Genomic DNA, 7,142 nt, shown 5'->3' with positions numbered 1-7,142 from the left:
AGAACTATCTAAAGTGCGTAATCCCAGAATTATTTTGTTCTCCTTTACACTTTTGTACAGGAAATTACATTAAACAATCTGGACAGTTGACTATGTTTCGGAGGAGGTTTACGCTGGGAGAAAGTTATCGGGTAAGAAAAGACTTGCTGAGAAGTCAGCCGTCACACAGACATGTGTCTCTACAGACATCCAAAGATGTGCACAAAATGGCTACTCTTATGCTTACTTTTAACTGCTTACCACATCTTTTGGATTAAAAACACAAAAATCTGGAAACACTCAGTAGGTCAGGTCAGGCAGCAGCCATAAAAAATGGATTGGTGTTAATGTTTCGCGTTAACATTTTTGTGAAGGCATTGCTAAGCCAACAAATTTAGCAGAAGAGCGTCCTGCAAGTTCTTTTTTAAGATCTCTGAAATAAATATTTTTTAAAATATGTTGGAAAAAATCAGAGGTTATCGAAAAATAACGGTATAATAGTCAAGATTCGATTTTGTTGATGCACCCAACTTCAAGATGCTTTAAGCAGGTTGACCGTGTGGCCTAATGGATAAGGCGTCTGACTTCGGATCAGAAGATTGCAGGTTCGAGTCCTGTCACGGTCGTACTGCCTACCTCAAGGTTTTAATTTCTACAGTGGGTACAATTGTATCAAACAAATGGAGAAATGGTTGATTTATCCCACCCTTGACTCGATGAACTTTAAACATATATACGGCGATACGACCCAAACGTAAGGATGGGAATGTTAGTCATGATTTTTCTAGTTTTGTTTGTAATGTGATTGGATAATAGTACGGTAGTGCTTTGAATTTATAATAAACGTATTCTTGTTTTTAAAAAACAGGCTATTAGCCAAACTATTTTCTATTAATGTCTGAAAATAATCAGATCTGATGAAAGAACTGAAACATTACCTATGCTTCTCTCTCATCCCGAGTATTTCCAGCGTTTCTATTTCTACTTCAGATCTCCATCTCCCATGATTCTGCGTATTTATTACTCCTAGTTTTCAACTCTTTCCATTTCTTATCTTTTCCAACCTATGCTCCTTCAACGCCTGACACTAGAAACCTCTTTTTAAGTCTCCAGTTGTAAAAGAAATTCATCTCCAAATTTCTCAATTTTCCCATTAAACCACGTGCTTACTTCTGGTACCATTCTTTTGAATTATTTCTGTAGTTTGCCAGAGTGTCTTCGTTCTTTACGGGCAAGAACAACACTCAAGCTGGACACAAAGGGATTGCAGATGCTGGGATCTGGAGGTAGAAACTATCTGCTGACTCTGTTTCACAGATTCTGTTGCATTTTTGTCCGACTGTGAATTCCTGCAAGAAAATGGATCTTGGGGGAAATTAAGGTGACGTGTGTAATTTCAATTTCAAGTTCCTAGGTCTGAATATCTCTGAGGATCCACCTTGGGTCCAGCATATTGCTGCAATTACAAAGAAGGCATGACTCTGTTTCATTAGGAGGTTGAGGAGATTTGGTATGTCGCCAAAGACACTCGCATAGTTCTATAGATGTACAGCGGAAAGCATTTTAACTGGCTGCATCTCCAACTGGTATGAAGGGGAGGGAGCACCGCACAGGATCGAAACAAGCTGCAGAAAGTTATGAACTCAGTCGGTTCCATCACCCAGGCCATCTTCAAAGAGTGATGCCTCAAAAAGGCGGCATCCATCATTAAGGACCCCCATCACCCAGGACATGCCCTCTTCTCATTGCTACCATCAGGAAGGAGGTCCAGGAGCCTCAAGGCGACGCTCAACGAATCAGCAATAGTTTCTTCCCCTCTGCCATCCATTTTCTGAATGGACATTGAACCCATGAACACTAGCTCACTACTTCCCCACCTGGCTTTTCGCACGATTCATTTAATTGAACTTTTTAAATGTATATACTTACCGCAAATTACAGTTTTTAAAATATGTAGTTCAATGTACAGTGGTATTAAACTCGATTCTGATTTGATAAATTTACTTTGAACGTAAAGACAAAACACAAAATAATCTGCAGATTCAAGGGTTCCGGCCCGAAACGTCGACCGATCTTTTCCACGGATGCTGCCCGACCTGCTGAGTTCCTCCAGCGTGTTTTGAGTGTTACTTTGAACGTTGAAGGATCAAGTGGCATCTGCGGGAGGAAGGAACTGTCGACGTTTCGCGTCGAGCCCTGCATTAGGACTGCAGGCTCTTGACCCGCAGCTTCAAAGGGTCTTCACTTCCCACAGATGCTCCTCGACCCAGTGAGTTTCTCCAGTAGTTTGTTTGCTAGCACCTTGTTGTAACTTGGCAAAGGTCTTAAAATGCTTAATATTCGATCCAAGAATGATCCTATCGTGGTGTTTAAGATGATGAATGTAATTAACATAGATAAGGGGAAATTGTTTTAGTTTGATGGTGGTTGTCAACCGTGTCCGACGATGACAGGAAACCTGCGCAGGAGATTTTTAGAAGTGGGAAAGCCGTTGCATTGGAGCAGTTCCACTCTCTAGACTTCAGAAGTTCAAGTCCAAAGGTATGATAAGTATCACAAACTAGGGTCTTCCTTGTTTGCGGTGGATGACCAAGATGTCTTCTATGCCTTGCCATGCCCTTCGCTCTTGTTGCAGTACCGCCTTCCTGGCCGTTGGATCTCACCCGTTCAGTCCGCAAGAGCGGGCCTTGCATGCTGGGGCAGGCATGCCCCATGTCCCATGCCCCTATCTCACCGGGGTTTGAGGCCGCCGGCCAGCCTCACCTGATTTTAGCCGCCTGTCGAAGCGGCGTTGCAGCGTGTGGCCGCTTTCGCATGCAAACAGCACTCTCGAGTGGCCGGTGGGGACAAAGGTGAGTGAACTGTGCCGGAAAGGGCACGACGGGCCCCTTCATCAGGGTGTATGGGGTGTCCAAGGAGTGAGGGGTTTACAATATTATGAATTACAGGAAGAATAAAATGATGAGTCTACACCATTGTTAAATACGATCAAAGCTGATCTGATTGCAACCTCAGCTCTACATTCACTTACAAGAGAAAAACTGCAGATGCTGTCCTGCCGAAGGGGTTCCGCCCGCAACGTCGACTGTACTCTTTTCCTAGATGCTGCCAGGCCTGCTGAGTTCCTCCAGCACTTTTTCTCTGTGTTGTTCTACAGTCACGTGTTCTAATCTATCACTCGCCTACTTTTCAAACTGCTATCTGACAGCAGATTTAAAATATTCAAAGACTTACATCTCCCTTTAAGGAAGAGAACTCCAAGAGCTTGCAACTGTCCGAGCGAGATATGTCCTGATGGGGAAATCTCTTATTTTGAAACATGAATTGCTAGTTGTAAATTCTGCGACAGCATAATAAATACTCTCCACAAACACGTACCAAGACCTCACTATGTTCCATTTGAGTCACACACCGCTCACTCCTCCAAACCAATACAGCCAAAGTGATGTAGCAATGAAACAAGCCCTTCATTTCACCTAGTCCTTCCCGACCAAGATGCCCACGCAAGTTAGTCCCATTTACCAGCACTTCACCCATGACTTTCTAAGCTCTTCCTATCCATCTTCCTGTCCAATTCTGTTTCAAAGGTTGTTGTTGTATTTGCTTCAACCATTTCCTCTAGCAGAGGGATCCCCAACCTTTTTTTATGCCATCTTCTGATTCGGTGTAGTTACAGAGAAAGTGCAGTACACGCAGACCATTAAGTACAAGGCCATGACAAGAGAGATTGTGAGATGAAGAGTCCATTTTATCGTATTAGGGACCATTCAATAGTCATATAACAGCAAGATAGAAGCTGTCCTTGAGCCTAGTGGTATGTGCTTTCAAGCTTTCGTGTTTTCTGCCCAATGGGAGAGGAAGTGGGTGGAATGTCTGGGGCTGGTATGTCCTTTGATTATCTTGGCTGCTTTATAGACAGAGTCCATAGGGGAGAAACTGGTTCCCATGATACACTGAACTATATCCATAACTCTCTCCTGTTTCTTGCAGTCATGGGCAGTTACCATACCAAACTGAGGTGCATGTAGTTAGGATGCTTCCTATGGTGCATCGATGAAAATGGACAGGGATGACAAATTTTCTCGGCTTCATGAGCCGCTGGAAAGTTTTCTTGGTCATGGGGTCAAAGTGGTTGAACGAGGATAAGCTATTCGTGATGTTCAGTTCTAGAAGTTTGAAGCTCTCAACTCTCTCGACCTCAACAGAGTTGATGTAGACAGGAGCATGTGCAGCGACGCTTCTCTGAAGTCCATGGCCAGCTCTTTAGTTTTGCTGACGCTGAGGCTCACTGTCTCCTTCTTGTACTCTGACTCGGCAGTATTTGATACTTGGCCCACTTGAGCTCGTATCATCTGGGAAATTGCAGAGGTAGAGCCGGAATCGGCCACAGAGTCGTGAGGTAATGGGGAGTAGATTCGGGGGATGAGTGTTGTGAATAGTCATGGCGGAGGTGTTGCTGCCTACCTTCTCTTACTGATTATCCTGTCAAGGATCCAGTTGCAAAGGGAGGCCTGGAAATTTGGAGATGAGTTTGCTTGGAGTTATAATATTGAAGGCAGAGCTGTAATCAGGAAGCAACAGTCTAATGTGGGTTCAGTAGGTTTATAGGTCACGTGTGTAATTGGGCTTGTTAGGCAGTAAGGACCTATCACCGCGCTGTAACTCCAAATAATAAAAAAAAGTTTGCATTTCCACCTGTCCTTAGGAATCAAGCAGCCTATAGCTCTTTATTTCTTTAGCGATACAGCGTGGAGTTGGCCTTTTCAGCTATTCGAGCCACACCAACCCAGCCACACCCGAAAAGCCCGATCTTAATCTTAACCTCATCGCGGGATAATTTACAATGACATATTAACCTGCACGGTAAGTCTTTGGACTATGGGAGGAAATCGGAGGAGACCCACGAATTCCACGCGGAGGATGTACAGAGGCGCCTTAGTTTTAGTACAGAGTGCGAGGCACGAGAACTGAACTCCAAACTCCAAAACGCCCCCGGCTGAAATAGCCTCACGCGAACTGGTAAGCTACCGTGGTGATTTGTTATATAAGGAAATAAAAAAATTAAAAGATGCCAGACTGATCATTCTCATATAATCTTGGCAGAAAGCATTCACTTTTAGATCATTTTAAACGGAATTAGAGTTAGTGTCTAGTCGCAATTCTCAATAAACTCTCAGTCTAGTAGCAGTGGATGTTGGATATTAGGGTTATTTTCGAACACTTGAAGCCAGTGTTCGGTGAAGCTGTGTCGCTAAGTGCTCCACCCTTACGTACTTCTGTGAAACACAACAGTTTACATGTGTGTTGCTTGAATTTCCAGCATCTGCAGAATTCCTGTTGTTTGAGTTTACAGATTAATGTACCCTGACACCCAAGGTGTTCCCTCTCTGTAGTCAGTAACTATAAATAGCAATAAAAAAAAGTTCCTTTTCCTTGTTCCTTATTGACTCCTATAGAGAGGATGTATTACTGGTACCTCAGGTTTGAAAAGATATGAGAAGTGAAACATCATTCTTGCCTTGTGAACTTCTGCTTGATTTGAATTTTTTTAATCGAAGGTATATGAACTGGTGCCAAAACCAATACTCCTCCCCCACCCCTGATATATATCCTGCTGATTCCGGCTTTGGGGCAGTGCTTGGTTGTGGATTGAAGCAGCGAAAGGCAAGGTGGACAGGTGCATACTATGTAGAGTGAAGTTAAACGTTGCTCACAAAGGTCAAGGTGAGTTTAATAAATTAAATTTTGACTGTGTTTGGAATAAAATATTAATTGCAATCAATGAATGAAAGAAGGGGAGAAAGGCTTGCATTCACACAGTTTTGTTACAGACCACACCTGGAGTACTGTGTGCAGTTTTGGTCTCCAAATTTGAGGAAGGACATTCTTGCTATTGAGGGAGTGCAGCGTAGGTTCACGAGGTTAATTCCCGGGATGGCGGGACTGTCATATGTTGAAAGATTGGAGGGACTAGGCTTGTATACTCTGGAATTTAGAAGGCTGAGAGGGGATCTTATTGAAACATACGATTATTAAAGGATTGGACACGCCGGAGGCAGGAAGCATGTTCCCGCTGATGCGTGAGTCCAGAACCAGAGGCCACAGTTTAAGAATAAGGGGTAGGCCATTTAGAACGGAGTTGAAGAAAAACTTTTTCACCCAGAGAGTGGTGGATGTATGGAATGTTCTGCCCCAGAAGGCTGTGGAGGCCAAGTCTCTGGATGCTTTCAAGAGAGAGATGGATAGAACTCTTAAAGATAGCGGAATCAAAGGTTATGGGGATAAGGCAGGAACTGGATACTGATTGTGGATGATCAGCCATGATCACAGTGAATGGCGGTGCTGGCTCGAAGGGCCGAATGGCCTACTCCTGCACGTATTGTCTATTGTCTATTGAAATATTTGACTGAATGGTCGAAATCTGTGAAGGACAGTCTGGGCAAAATGGTTATTACCTAAACCATCAGGCTCTTGAACAACTTCACTCACCCCAACAAGGACTCTTCATCTCATGTTCTCAGTATTGGTTATTTATTTATTTATTATTGTTAATTTGGATTGTTTTCTGTTTGTATTTGCACATTGGTTATTTGTGCAGTTTTCCATTGATTCTCTTGTTTCTTTGTGTTTACTGTGAATGCCTGCAAGGCAATGAATCTCAGGTTTGTATGTAGTGACATATATGTACTTTGAAAATAAATTTAATTTGAAATTTGAGAAACAGCAAGGAGATAATGACCGGAAATGGGTTTAGTTGATTGGAAGTTGAATCACTCACTTTAAAAAATTGCCTCACAATCTTCCAGTTTGTCCGAGGGGACTCTTAAGTTTTGCGCGTAGTCCAAAGGACGTCTAGCACCTGATACAGTGCCAGTGCCACCCACTGTCTGCACTGCGTCTAGCACCTCAGACAGTGCCAGTGCCACCCACTGTCTGCACTGCGTCTAGCACCTCAGACAGTGCCAGTGCCACCCACTGTCTGCACTGCGTCTAGCACCTCAGACAGTGCCAGTGCCACCCACTGTCTGCACTGCGGCGGAATGCTAGCTCAGGACCTAGTGCTCGAAACCACAGCCTTCTGACCTGGACAGGAGTTCAGGGATGGCCCAAGACACAGACACAGAAACAGAATGAACGGTCCTCTGAGTTTTGATAAAAATTGT

The 7,142-nt window shown here is 43.7% G+C and overlaps 1 protein-coding gene and 1 non-coding gene across 3 annotated transcripts in view; both read left to right on the top strand.

Moving 5' to 3' along the window:
- The first annotated feature begins 532 nt into the window (after nt 1-532).
- On the top strand, nt 533-605 carry trnar-ucg (transfer RNA arginine (anticodon UCG)). Its single transcript has one exon. It is a non-coding gene; the product is annotated as a tRNA-Arg (tRNA).
- A 4,831-nt stretch (nt 606-5,436) lies between these two features.
- pdik1l (PDLIM1 interacting kinase 1 like) overlaps nt 5,437-7,142 on the top strand; it is a 69,650-nt gene continuing 67,944 nt past the window's right edge. For both annotated transcript variants that reach the window (XM_072247199.1, XM_072247197.1), the window contains exon 1: nt 5,437-5,703. The gene's annotated coding sequence lies outside the window, so the exon portion shown is untranslated. The remainder of the gene's footprint in view (nt 5,704-7,142) is intronic.

Source organism: Mobula birostris, chromosome 30 (genome assembly GCF_030028105.1).
Source record: "Mobula birostris isolate sMobBir1 chromosome 30, sMobBir1.hap1, whole genome shotgun sequence".
NCBI lineage: Eukaryota > Metazoa > Chordata > Chondrichthyes > Myliobatiformes > Myliobatidae > Mobula > Mobula birostris.
This window is presented reverse-complemented; position numbering and strand designations above follow the sequence as displayed.